Below are 14,918 nucleotides of genomic sequence, written 5' to 3'. Positions count from 1 at the left end.
TGTGCAAAACTGTAAGTATACCACATAATTTTGCAGATAAATAAAATTTAAGTACACTAGCTGCAGAGACTTAAGTAGGTCTAATGTTTATTATGGCTTGGAGCTTATGAAACCCCAAATTTAAAATTAGAATATTCTAACTGATGTCTTTTCAGTTAAAAAGAAACACAACAACGATTCTTTAAATCGGGCGCAGACAGAGATTATGTGCTACACCACTCAGATATATTGGGAATAATACGCGCACGCTGGTATTCAGTGATATGTTTCGTTTTGAATTTGAGGTGGTAGAACGGATTAGTCGTGTGTTAACTTACCGAACTGTTACACCACACAGTCTACGTCGGACGGCTTAAATCCGAACCAAGTCCAAATAATGGATGTTGCACCGATCTTTTACACCAGCTTTAACTTTCAACCGTGTTTACTTAAGATGACGACGAATATGATGCGTTGCGGCCGGGTGTTCCTCGCGGCCGCGGGTAGATTGCGTCATCATAGCTTGTGTAGCTTGAGCCAGCACCCAACCCAACTTGGAGAATAGATTAACGGCGATATTTTTTTTTATCGCGCGATAAGAGTCTCGCGTTAATGCCGATAACGGCCCACTACTAATATATATATATATATATATATATATATATATATATATATATATATATATATATATATATATGCTAAGTTATCATAAATCTGGGCTTGACTTTGTCATGATGAGGAATGGCCTGTAGATTCATGTGAAAACATGTATGTTCAATGTATGAATGATCAACCTAAAAGCAATAACATCTCTAGGCATGCAAGAACTCACAAAGGTTTGACTCAGCTACTTAATTTTGGTGGCATACCAGCTGCTCAATACAACAGCCCTCGGCATCTCCAACATGTGGTTTTAATCCACACGTTTCACACAAATTGCCAACACTGTCAGTCTCAGACAGAAACCAGTTACCAGCCACTTTAGAGTAGTTTGATAATTGCCAGTTATTTGTGTGTCAAATTTCCCACAATTGCGAAAAGACGAGAAAAGTCACATTGTGTGTGATAAAATGTACTACACTCATGATATTGTTTCTGCTTTATATCAAAGATGCTGTCTACCCATCAATTACAATGAGACGCATTATCTAAAATAAAAGAGAAAAAAATAATTTTTTTCAAGCAATTTAACCTGCTACCAAATATTTTACATGACACGATTACAAAAAAAAAAACTCTTTAATGTGAAGCATATCACTTAACAACATACTGCATAAATGACTGTTTTCACACAGATCTCCTAAAACACTCCTCCACGGCTGCCATTGGTCAGTCAAACAGATAGCCATGCCCCAAACTAACACCATTCATTGAGTCACTGTTGCTATGCCAGGCTGGCTAGGATTCTCCAACAAATAAAGCAATGTTTGGAAAGCACCACGGAGTCACAGTTTTTAAACTTCAAAGAATGTATTCTAGAAATTGCTTACTTATAAACATCTCTGCATATTAAGCTTGCAAAATCGTAATTATTTAATCTTAGAATGCAATCTGATATGCTATGTTCTGAGCCTTCGCATGCTTATGTGTAATATTGCTTTTACACAACAGTACAATAAACAAGAAGTTAATTGACCGTAGTCAGGTTAGGCGCTAAATTAAATTGAATGCAGATGAAAACAAGCTGTTAGGGATAGATTGCGTAATCTTTGGAGTTTTTGTCTACTGAAAGTTTTTTTTTTTTTTTTTTTTTTCAGAAAGAAGTTAACAGCTGAACAATCAGAATTGTTGTTAAACAACAGTACAATCCATTAAACGCACTGTATTCTATCCCTCTCATCCTTGTTTTCTCTCCTGTTATTTTTTTTTGTCCTGTCCCAAACTATGGTCTACACAATGAAATAGTTCCAAACAAAGCCACAGCAGAATTATCCAGCAAACATTCAGTAGTTGAGTTTTGTTACTGAATGAATCTGTGTTGAATGAATGATTCAATGACTCGCTCATGAAGACAATCACGTTTTGTTTGCAGACTTCTGAGCAGACTTCTTAAAGGGATAGTTCACTTTGAAATTAAATTTTGGTATGTTTTAGCTTACCTCAAGGCCATTTAAGATGTAGGTGTCTTTTTTTCCGCAGTAGTTTTAATTTTGATATTTTTAGGTCAAACCGTTCTTGTCTGTCAGTCATATAATGCAGGTCTATGGTCACTGTCTCAAAGAGCATGCAGAGTCCAAATTAAAACAATTTCCCATCGTCCAAATTAAACCATTCCCCATCGTAAGTACACATTGATGGCCTAAGACACGAAACGAGCGGTTTGTGTGAGAAACCGACAGTGACCATAGACCTGCATTATATGACTGACAGACAAGAACGGTTTGACCTAAAAATATAAAAATTGAAACTACTGCGGAAAAAGACACCTACATCTTGGATGGCCTTGAGGTAAGCTAAAACATACCAAAATTTTATTTCAAAGTGAACTATCCCTTTAAGTAATAATTTAATAATTTAATAAAATAAATAATTTCGTTATTTTACTAACTCAACTAATTACTCATCCGGGCTTTCCAATAGGTTGCACGTAAGGGGGGGAAAAAGTAGCACGATTCTTTCTGCCAGTCAGGCTGCAGCAGAGAAGCTGTATACAGCTTTGCAAGAATCAACGAAAATTCCATGAAATGAACACGGCCCCTTAAGTTTAGGAAAAGGTCGTGGGTGGGCTTACATTTCCATGACACACTGGACAACAACAGGACGGTTGGGTTTAGCAAAAGAAGAACGGGACGACGGTTGGGTTTAGGAAAAGAAGAACGGGACGTTTGGGTTTAGTAAAAGAACAATGGGACGGTTGGGTTTAGGAAAAAAAGAACGGGACGGTTGGGTTTAGGAAACTTGACACGCAGGACATGATCCCCGGTTTTAAAACGAGCCGTTCATTCATAAATACGCAAGATCGCTGTGAAAATACAGACCGAAAGACAAAGACAACGAGTGCAGCGCTAAAAAGGGGCGGGGCTACATAAGGTCTAGAGCGCTCGATATTTTAATTAAAATGCGCGCGCATCTCTGGTGCAACCACCACAATGTTGCCCAACATCAAATGGCAAACGTGATGAAAGCGTAACGAAACTGCGCAACTCATTGTTTTGTGCTTCACGGACCGTTTATCAGTTTGGACTATCAATGTCAGTGGAGCACGAACCGATCTTGATCAAGCTACACTGTTTCTACACACTGCTGGAGATTTCTCCGGTATTAACGGATTTCCAGCACTGACGTGGAAAACAGGAGAAACATTGTGCCATGAATGAACTAGTTATAGGCTTTAAAGGAACATGTCAACTTTTTGGGACTTTAGCTTATTCACTGTATCCCCATGTATTAGATAACTCCATGCATACCCTTTTCATATCCGTGCGTGGGCACCCACCGCTAGCCTAGCTTAGCACAAAGACTGGAGGTAAATGGCTCCAGCTAACATAATGCTCCCAATAAGTGACAAAATAACATCAACATTTTCCTATTTACATGTTGTGATTTGTAATAGTCACAGCGTGTACAAATAACAAGGTCACATGAGACACAGCCATCTTCTAACCTTATACAAACTGGGAACTATATTCTCAGAAGGCGAAGCACTGCTACTTGGGCGGAGTGACATCTTTTTCCAGCACTTCAAAACTAAAATATTATTATATTTAAATGTTATTTTTAATGTGATGACCAAAACATTATTTGTTCATCCTTCAAAGATTACCCCCATTTATAAAACTAAAAGTTTCAAGATGTAGGAAAACTCACACTTATTTAAAAATTATTTCTTTTTTTTTTACTTTTTTCTTTTTTAAATCAAAGAAATTTCTCAGGCATTTCTTTCTTTTTGCTTTATCGAAAACGTATCGAACCGAACCGTGAATGTTGTGAACCATTACACCCCTACTTATTACAGATGTTGTTGAAAGTTAAAAGGTTGTATCAGCGATTTCAGGCCCAAACATGAATGACGCATTCATCTAAGGCTAAAAAAACGTGTCTCTGTAGGCAGCCTAGGCTCTGAGATCTGCACACAAAAACAGTTGGTTTCACCAACCACTCAAAACCAAAATAAATAGTGTTCCAACCAATCACCGACAGGGGTGGGCGTCGTGAGGTTTTCGCTTTTGGTCTGAGCAACAAACCTGCAGGAATGAGTAAAATTATGTGCAATACAAGCACTATTTACTGGAGTGAATGAGACGAGTGAGTGAGAGGAGGCGGGTGTGTGTCACTTCACTATCTGAGAGAAGAGAGCAAGAACCGCAGCTGACGTTATTGCCAGTGCAAATTCGGCCCAGATGCAGTTGACATGATTGTGAACAAGTCCAAAATTGATTTTATGGCCTGTCAGATATAGGCTACTTTTTCTAATACTCATGTCAAAAATGAATAAATCAATAAAATGAAATCACTTTTTCTAGGGTTTTCTAAGCAATAGATCAAAATCTATTTTCTTCTAAATTTAAAAGGTTTTCTATCAAATGAGACCATGTACTTGATGACACTTTTTTGTAGAGTTATAAGCCATTACTTTCAAGTATGCCAATTAGACATGAAATCATTAAAAATGCCTTTAGGGTATAAGGAGTCAACTTGGAAGTCATACTTCCAGGGTGTAAGGAGTCAACAGAAAGCTTACATATTATATAAAACTTGAATGATTGCAATCTGTATCAATATCGGCCAATCATATGATAAGAAATCGGCAGTCTGTATCGGCTGCAAAAATCCTGATCTGAGCATCCCATATCTTTTCTCCTTATAAAGTCTCTGGCCCTATACAGTGAAAAATGATTCTTGATAAAAAAGACCTAAGAACTACAGGTGTTGCAAAGAACCACCGAAGAACATTTATTGGTGGTGCTGGTGGTTTTTCAAAATCTGCACACTTAATTATTAAACATCACTGTGTAAACATCAGCCATAACTTAGCAACCACACAGCAATGCTCTTGCAGCCAACCACAAAAACTAGCATCGTGGTAACAGGTTTTGCACAGACACACTAAAATCCAATTATAAGTGTTCCACACACAGTAAATACTCTTTATAGTATGTTTTTATAGTTTTACTGCATTATCATACAGTTGTATGCGTGTTTCATCTACTATTGCACTACAGAGCACTGAACAATTACCACCACCATGATTGTGCAGCGATAAAGAAGTGTGAATCCTGAATCTGGACCTCATCCTCAAGACAATGACCTACCAAAGACAGGACAATTTAAGGGAGTGGTCTGCCTGAGGCGGTCTCCGTTTTGACCCGGCAGCACGGGAAGAGCCGGAGGAGATCGAGATGATTTAGAGCTCTTCTCCAAGACGTGCTGACAAGGTTAGAGGGTCAACACAGACATTAACAGGTCAGTGTGTGGCCCACTTGGGGACAATTACTCCTGGCCGCGGCTAAGTGGACACTTGATTGAACACGACAGTGCTGGGAATGCGCCATCCCTATAGATAACAATTCTAAGGACCATTTAGGATAAAAAGCCCTTGTGATACGCGCCTTTACGGCCCAAATTCATCTTTCTTTGCGCTTTTAAAAAAGAATGCTGGCAGTGTGATCGAGGGGTTATTCTCTGGGCAGAAGGAAGAGAAACATTAGAGAGAGCTTGCATCCTTTGATGCTTTCAGAGAGATCACACAAGAGCAAATACAAGGTGAGGGGGTTGCTCGAGGAATCCATGAGATGGTTTATCTCAGTTTAGAAGATTGTTTCCCTTATCACGCTGAGCCTGTTAATATGTTTTGATTGTTTTGTTTGGGTTTATAGTCGATAACAAGCTGCGATATAATTAAATTCCAAAGGAGAATCCACAGCATTTAATTTTTGATAATTGAGGTTATATGCACATCCAATTATTGCTGTTATTTGTAAGGTGCTAAAACAATCAATTTTACTGCCTGTAAAAAAAATAAAAATAAAAAAAAACTCTTTGGCTTGACTTTTACACAATGGCATCTTACAGTACAGAGGAGTGATTGCAAAATCGAATGCAAACGGACAGATTCAAACCGCTCTCCAATTTGCCGCTTGTTTAGAAAAGCCCAAACTAGACCACTTTCTAGACAGCCAACTTTATTATACTACAGTTTCTCTTTTTCTAACTGAATATTAATGCAAAACACCAACAAATATATCTCCACAGACATGCTCTCTTTCTTTTTTGAGAAAGCAGACTTTCAATAAACTGTTAAAACTAGATTACTAAATTGGCTCCCTTTCAATTCATTAGTTGGAATTTTAAATAAAATTAGTCACACTGAACTGAAACTTGTTTGAAATAGAGGAATTTACTGAATTGTAATGGAAAGAAAAATCAACACATGTAATGCATTCTTGAAAATGAAGAGTTCTTTCATCCTGGTCCAACTATTTATTAAATATGATGTGATATACATACTAAATACAAATCCATCTATTTCAACATTCAAATTCAAATTGCAATTCTGCAGTTCAAACCTTTGTATTCAAGGGATTTAAATGCAACTGAAAATGTTCTGTTTGTGAAACTATAACGTTACAAAATGTAACAGGCTGCCAGTGGGGTAAAAATTGTGATATGCAGTGTGAGCGTTTGTTTAGTAAAAAGCATGAGAAATGAAAACAAGGTCTTTGGGTTGTTGTAAGCTGAGCTTGTATTGTGAGGGAATCGGGGCTATGGATTGTTGGATTGTTTACTTAAGTCTTGGCAGCAGAAAATCATCTCCACATTGTCCTGCTCCTGCTGTCGGCTCGGGCAGCATCGATTGCAGCTGTAGCACGTTAGGGAGATGCAGAGGACACAGTTCACTTAAGCCCGGGCGCACGCTGTACAAGTTTTGACAAATTTTGAGAATGATAAGAGATTCCTGTAACACTTCTTTTTTGTATTTTCCAGGCAAAGCATTGCCAATATCAGCATTGTACCATTTCAATTAAGTTTGTCAATAAGGATGTCAAAACATGACATGACTGATGTGCAGTAAAACAGCCAAACAACACTGTTAATTGTGACCAAATTCAACAAAGACATGTATCGCACTGACCTTTACCCAAGATTTCACAGGGAACATTTCGTACAATGGCAGAAAATAAAAGAGCTTGGGTTTGAAGGTGAAAGTGAAAGTGAGAAAAGGATAGACAAAGCGGAAAGAAAAGGAGAGATAAATAAACAGGTATCGAAAGGGGATGCCGATGGAGTGAAAAGAGAGAGAAAACACCATGGCATTGTCTTCCACACCTCCTAAAAATAGAATTTTGTTCAAGAAGACTATAGAGCGAGAGAGGTGAAAAAAAAAGAAAAGAAAAATCACTTATCCAAGTGCTCGCTGGACTATCCCATTACCACGAGAGCCCAACTACAGACATTTCCCTTTACCACAGCTCAAGCAAAGCCGAGACACTTGGAAGTGATGTACTTGCAAGGAAGCGAGCTGAGGAAGTAAGCGTCTCTTTTTACCTCTCTCCCCTCCGCCCTCATTAACTGGGCTCCTTTCCAATTCATTTAGGAAGCCCCGAGAGCCTGCCTTCCCCTGGAATTTACCGAAATGACACAACATTAGCAGATTTGCATATGCAAAACGGGTCAAGCAACAGGCACTCGCTGCTCAATTGACCTATTGCTTGTTGTGGCAAGCCGAGTTATTCCCGCGGAACAATTCTGTAACCAAGTGGGCGTCATGCGAGTGCCATCTGGGTAACACTTATTTAAGGCTGGCAGAAGTCCCGTGGCAGCCCGCCTGGCGAGGAGGAGGAAAAGGGGAATAAATTGCATCATTTACTTGACATCCATTTGCCGTCGTGCCCGTTTAAAACCCATGACTAAATAATTTGGTTATTCGACTGCCAGTTACCACTGTCATCCAAATGGTGCGGTGCACGCGACAAACAGCAAGACTGTCAAACGCACTGATAAAGGACAGGCCTGTGATGTTTAACCATGCCAAAATGCATAAGCATATTTACATCTTGCAATCTATTTTTACAAAATACTTTTTTAAGGATGGTACTTTCTATGTTACTGAATTATGACAAGAAACACATTTTTATCCAAGCAAGCGGTTCTGAAATTGCAGAATAAAGGAGGACCATCTTAACTTAAGGAGAATAGTAATTCTCAATAATGATAACTTCAGATGTCATATCTTTCATGCTTAGGAATTCATTTGTATGAAATTGAATTGAAATTTTATGTTTGTATTATTTTGTGAAGCGACCTTGGGTTCTTGAAAGGCACTATAAAAAATAAACATTATTATTATGTATTATTATTATTTGGTTGCAAGCTGTACTCTGCTAGATTTTTACTGCTAGATCTGCTGATTTTTTAGAGCAAATGCAAAACGGTGACACACAGACCAAAATGGGTTATTATTGGCTGATTGGGGTGATCAATTGCCCATATTACGCAAATATAATGTAGGCCCTATAGGTAATAATCCTCAACAAAAACAAAATATCGTCCAATGCTGATGATCTCAAAATATATAAATATGGGCTGATATATCAGTAGAAAAAAGAAATGTGTGAAAAAAAAAAGGCCATTTAAGTAGCATTAAAATCCATTTTAAATGAAAAAGAGTTTGTGTAACAAGAATAAGTATGAAGTTTCTTACTGTTTCAGAAGGTAAGTTGACAGGTGATCGTAGACTGTATGCTTAAATCCCTTTAGTCTCGTTGAGGTGTCTGAAACCACAAATATACAACAATCAACAGTCAATGTTGCAGGACTGAGGAATATGATTTTATTTCATGACTTTACCATCAATCAAGAAAAAAAAAAAAAAGGTTCCACAATCTGAATTCAATTTAGGTTGACATTTGGTTTTGTATATGGATCCATTTTTCATTAATCAAAGTGTAATTTGCTCTAACCATTACACTAAATCATAGCAAAAAAAAAAAAAAGTGTATTGTACCAATAAACTGCAAGTGATAAACCCTCCTGAAAGTATCCATTTAATCACTGTAAACAATTGTATATCAAGTACACAGAAATGCACTCAAAATTCCCATCTCGCCGCTCTATGATATTAAATCAAAAGATTGATTCTCTCATTTTCGAGCTTTGAAGTTCACTCGGCATTGGCCAATTGATCAGTCCACGCTTCAGAAGATCGTAGGCTACATTATGCTCATTCATAACATCAAAATGCTTTTAGAGAAATATCCAGTAATCCCCAAGTACATTTCTCAGGCCTCTTTCTCAACACTTCGCTCTGCACTAGAAAAACAAAGAACCAACAAATGCTGCTCCATTGTTACAGAGTTTGATTTTTTCTTTAGAGCTTGGATATCACCACCTGTTTGACAAAGTACAGATTTTTGTCAGGAACTTTCTGGACCTGAAATAAATGTTGGAACATCTTTCAAACAGCTTCTTGAAGTGAGGTTACAATGACTCAAAATGATTCACTTTCAGTCAGTTTCTCAAAGCGGCAAGCAAAAAAAGGCCGTACGTGAGCGCTTTCATGTGAACGAGGCAGGTTTGCTACCGAGTTGAGCGTTTAAGATAATTGCCGTGCTTTCATAATGATCCATCAGATGAGACCTTACATATCAAATAAACAAGCAACACGTCAATTAAGACCACCAGAATTGCTTCGAAGTTCAAACCAGCAAATAGGCCACATTTTGGTATAAACACACATACATATAGTTGTAAACAGAAGATCAAAGAAAAGTTCTATCTTTTTTCTTTTTTTTTTTTCTCCTTTGAATTCATTTGAACATTCAATTGGAAAAAAAGAAACCTTCTCGCAAAACTAATTAACATGCATGCTATGATAAGGTAATTAGTACTCGAGACGGTTTCCTGATTAAACATACTCTAATTGAGAGCATGCTGCTATTGAGAGGGAGGAAAAACTCGATTCCCTTGGAGGGCACTTAAACGATGTCCCTTTAACAAACACCTAAACAGAGACAAAACGTCTCAAAGGCTGAGACAAAACGCACATTAATTACCAGTCAACAATATCGGCATCTACTCTATCCTTTTCCAAAAAAAATTGAAATATTTTTGAATAAGTTTTGAAAGTATTCTTCAGGCATTGTAAATAATTTTCAGAACTTGTTACTCTGATGGCTTGGCAAGTGATTAAAATAAATAATAATAATAATAATAATAATAATAATAATAATAATAATATATTATTATTATTAAAATTAAACATTATATATATTCATAAAATATAAAAGAATACATATAAATCTAAATATTTATTTTCTAACATGTCTTTAATAATATCTATTCATCATGTTTGCTTTGGAGCAAATCTGAACTACTGGCCGTGAAGTATGGATCTGAGATCATACCAAAGTCAAGAGCCAACAATGTGAAAAGGTTTTGAATGTCTAACGTGTCATGATAAGGCAATCAGTGAAGTTTAGATTTATCATATACATTTCTGTTATTTAGTGCAGCAACACTGCTCTGATTTCAGAAGTGCAAGAGAGGTTATGATGTGTAATTTCTGAACCGACTCGGTATGAAAACTGGTGTGAAGGTCTCCATAGCCAGCTGAGTTCATGTTAAAGCATATGGCTCAGAGTTTTTGTACTTGTGCATGTCTTACATCTTTTGATCATGTGCATGTTTTTTATGCATTGTAAACAAACACATTTTAATTTCTACAATGTGAAAAAAAAAAAATTATCTTGAAAAAAGAAATGTGTCAACCGGTAGAGATTTTGGACTATCGCGGTTAAGCTCAGGTGATGTTACCGTGCTGCACCGTCATGAAAGCGTATTATTTGAATCTGTTTTTAAGCCTTACGGTTTAAAAACCATTGATTTTCAACCGTTCAAGCGCAATAAGCAGCAAAAAAGGGACTCAACTGGTATAACGGACAAGACCGTTTCAGAGCGCACGCACCTGAAATGCTGGCACATAAACTGAATTATTTTTGGTGCCTTATTGGGCTTGAATGGTCAAATAAACACACGTATGTGCCAAAATGCCCGTCTTTGTGAGTAACCTTGTAAACACCGTCATTTAGTTCTTAAGTGAAAGCAAACAGTTGAGAAAGAAAACACTTGTGTCTTAGGGTGACCACCTGTCCCGCATTTTACAGTTGTAGCTAGAGTTCCAATATCTTGACTGTTCCAATATGGCGGATGGCTTACGTATAGCAGGCCATAGAAAAAGCCACTAATGAGACATCTATGTATATTTCTGCTGATGACGACTGCATAGGCGAAGAAAAGGAACCAGTGTAGACGACATCAAATCTCATAAATATAGCTACGACCATAGATATCATATAAAGGCTAGATGTCTTAAGGCGGAGTCACTTCCGGCATCACCGGCGGCCATCTTACCACAGGGCTCTGTGAATTAAGGTGAGTGATCAGCACGCACACAAATCCTCTTATCTCGGTGAAATCTTGACGGATTTACAAACGGTTTGGTTTCTTACAAACGTCATTACCGTGGCTATAATTCTTTCATATGGAAGTCCATTTGTATAATTTTTCATATGTATGCAGTTTCATAGCTACATCTCTGACGTTTATAACAAACCAAACCGTTTGAAAATCGGTAGAAAATTGAGCAAGTTATGGTTATTTAAAAGTACATGCACCATGTTACGAGTGAGCGAGCACCCTGTGGTAAGATGGCCGCCGTGTGCGGACGTCGACCTCCATTGGCCAGCAGCGCGGACGAGACATCTAGCCTTTATATGATATCTATGGCTACGACAGCCAGGACTGCTTCTAGACTCGTACTGCATAACATCCAGATTCAACCTGCCCAGATCCAACAAAAACAAAGTTTCAAGATGAACTGAATCTGGTAAAGACATTTATTGTTTCCATAGTCTAATAAAGGAAAACTAGATTAAAAAGTTTGTCGAGACAAACTTTAAGTTGGGTTGAAACGACTTTTCTCCAGTGTTGTGATGTATTTACAAGTGAAACGGAATATTGAACAGAGGGCATGGTTTTACTTTAGCGCTCCTCCTCTCCATCTCTCGCTCATAGCAGACTAACGGTTTAAGGGGAGTGGTTAAAGCGTTTTCAACCAGTCTATGTTTTCAACCCAAGCCGTGAAACTGACGTCATCAGAAAACTGACGCAATTCCAGACTGGAAGTAACTTTTCAGATTTTGATTAAAGATTACCACGGCAAACAATTTTTTTCTGTGTATTAACTTCTTGCACATATTAATTGTTCACCACAACACTAGTAGTAATATGCGCTGACAAAGTAAATAGGGTCAATTTTGATTTCATGTCAACTTTAAGGAAATTTATTTTAGTATAAAATGTGATTTTTTTCCTATAGCCTGGTTTTCAGTTCATTATGCAGTAGTAGGGCTGCACAATTAATCGAATTTCTAATCGCGATTACGATTACGATTATGGATGCCACGATTACGTAACGTTAATCGTTCAAAACCGCGATAAAAAAAAAAAAAGCCGCTTACATTATTCTGCGTGGTGTGTTTTGAGCATGTTACCTTATGAGAGGCAACCACGACTACTTCAGAGAACCCAGCACAATAGGAACTACCAGAGACGTATGCTGAAATAAAAAGTTTCTCAGGAAAACGGACTTTCCTGTCCTGTCAGCCGCTAAACTGCAGTAGCGTGCACTCTTCAATTGCACGTGCAAATGCGGTGGAGCGCGCTGTATATCGCTTAATTTTATATACAGCGCAAAATAAACTACAAGCATGCAACGTCGTTACGTTTTAAATGAGAAAAAAACACGCGTTGTCTAGATTCAGTGTCTGCAGTCAGATGAGATGTTGTCAGGCTATATGTCAGTGTCATTATTCTACAGTTATTTTCATAACTTGATACAAATAAAGTCTCTCACCTCAGAAAAACAAAATTTCATGTCCTGTCAGCTCGTAGCCTGCACTCACTTTAACAGTCCATGTAAGTATTGTGTATCACCATGGTAACTGTTGTTTCCATAACCCCATAATGCTACTTATTGGTTATTTTGTATATTTTTAAATGACGGTGGCTCATACCAAGATTGTATTAACAAAAACTAGTTTGGGACTGCTATTTAAATATCTTAAACTCGTAGGCCTACTGTTTATTTATCAGTAGCCTATTGGTCATATTGTTACAATTTATTTGTATATTAAGTAAAGGGGGACAGTAGCCAACTTGTGTTTGTCAACAATTTTTGTGTAAACAAGTGTATTATAGGCCTATATAATTCCTAAAAAGGTGGGTCGCGGCTTGATGACCATGGGGAAATGTGGGTCCCATGGCCAAACTATTCAAAACATCATTCAATGTAAATTGTGGTAATCATAATTGATTACAATTCAAGGGAATAATCGACAATTATGATTTTTGTCATAATCGTGCAGCCCTGTACAGTAGTCAACATTTGAAGTGGATCAAAAACTTTCAAAGTTATACATGAATTTGAAACAATGCCCGTTCTTGTCTTAGGACAACTTTGATGAACTGTTTTGATTCACTTCAAATGTTGACTACTGTATTTAGTAGTATCAATTGAACCTGGGCAAATTGAGTCCCAGTCACAGAACCGGTCACAATTAACAAAGCTTATTGACGATTTAATACGTTATCATTCAATATGATTCCAAATAGTCTTTCCAACTAATAAAAATCAATTACATAGTATAATAGTAGTACATTTATCTCACACACATTTCCCACAAATTGCACAAAATCACAACTGTCCTGCAACAGAGCAATAAAGCCCGATCTCATGAAAGTGCGTATCTATAGCACGAATGATATTTCTCGTATCATTTATACCAGGGCCTGAATTTCATTTTGGAAAATGGGGGGGAAATCCCCCCTTAGGTGATTCTTATGGGGGGGAATTTTTAATTTGAGGGGGGAGTTTAGACTTTTTTTTTTAATTACATTTATCTCGCCTAAATGTATGCTTAGCCTACTCATTGCATTTTTACAATGGGGTCATTTTGTTCTTAAGAATTTACACAACTCAAGGAAGCTTGATTTCAATCTTTGAATTAAATTGAAAAAAGTAGCACAAATAAATACAATAGAATAAAGATATCAATAAAGAGAAATAAAGAGAAAAGTTTTTGCTTAGGTCTAAAACTAGTAGGCTATTCAGAAATACTACAGAGACTGAATAAAGTAGCCTAATCAAATGTAAAATAACACTGGGTAGTATTTTAGTCCTGACTAAATTAAATTCATAGGCTATTAATCCTGATTCCTTAAAATGAAAGCTATGTTTTGTTGTTTTGACAAACAAATTAATGACAGACACATATGGCTGCTGTCCCTTTAAGAGCTAGTGCACGGATCCTGTTTTCATTATACGGTCACGTGCGATTTATGCTTATTTAAAGGGATAGTTCACTTTGAAAATAAATTTTGGTATGTTTTAGCTTACCTCAAGGGCATCCAAGATGTAGGTGTCTTTTTTTCCGCAGTAGTTTCAATTTTGATATTTTTAGGTCAAACCGTTCTTGTCTGTCAGTCATATAATGCAGGTCGATGGTCACTGTATCAAAACACAAGCACAGAGTCCAAATTAAAACAATTCCCCATCGTCCAAATTAAACAATTCCCCATCGTAAGTACACATTGATGGCCTAAGACACGAAACGAGCGGTTTGTGTGAGAAAATGAACAGTATTTATATCGTTTTTACCTCTTGTAACACAGCACACGTCCAAATGATCTGACGGCGCGGGCGGGTATAGATATATTCATAGATGTCGCCTTGGCTACGGTTTCGTTCCAATGAACTGCAGTAGCAAAGGCGACGTCTAGTGTATACATCTATACCCGCTTGCGGGCGGGTATAGATATATACACTAGATGTCGCTTGGCTACGGTTTCGTTCCAATGAACTGCAGTAGCCAAGGCGACATCTATGTATATACATCTATACCCGCCCGCACCGTCAGATCATTTAGACGTGTGCTGTTTTC

At 37.5% G+C, this 14,918-nt stretch overlaps 1 protein-coding gene across 5 annotated transcripts in view; it reads right to left on the bottom strand.

Annotated features, from left to right (window-relative positions):
- Positions 1–14,918, bottom strand: part of foxp1b (forkhead box P1b) — a 208,046-nt gene that overhangs the window by 179,177 nt on the left and 13,951 nt on the right. For all 5 annotated transcript variants that reach the window (XM_081381534.1, XM_081381536.1, XM_081381533.1 and 2 more), the window contains exon 2: positions 8,621–8,690. The gene's annotated coding sequence lies outside the window, so the exon portion shown is untranslated. The remainder of the gene's footprint in view (positions 1–8,620; positions 8,691–14,918) is intronic.

This window comes from Scardinius erythrophthalmus, assembly GCF_964197995.2.
Source record: "Scardinius erythrophthalmus genome assembly, chromosome: 12".
NCBI classification, from domain to species: Eukaryota; Metazoa; Chordata; class Actinopteri; order Cypriniformes; family Leuciscidae; genus Scardinius; species Scardinius erythrophthalmus.
The sequence above is the reverse complement of the archived record's forward strand: the minus strand, read 5'-3'. Positions and strand labels throughout refer to the sequence as shown.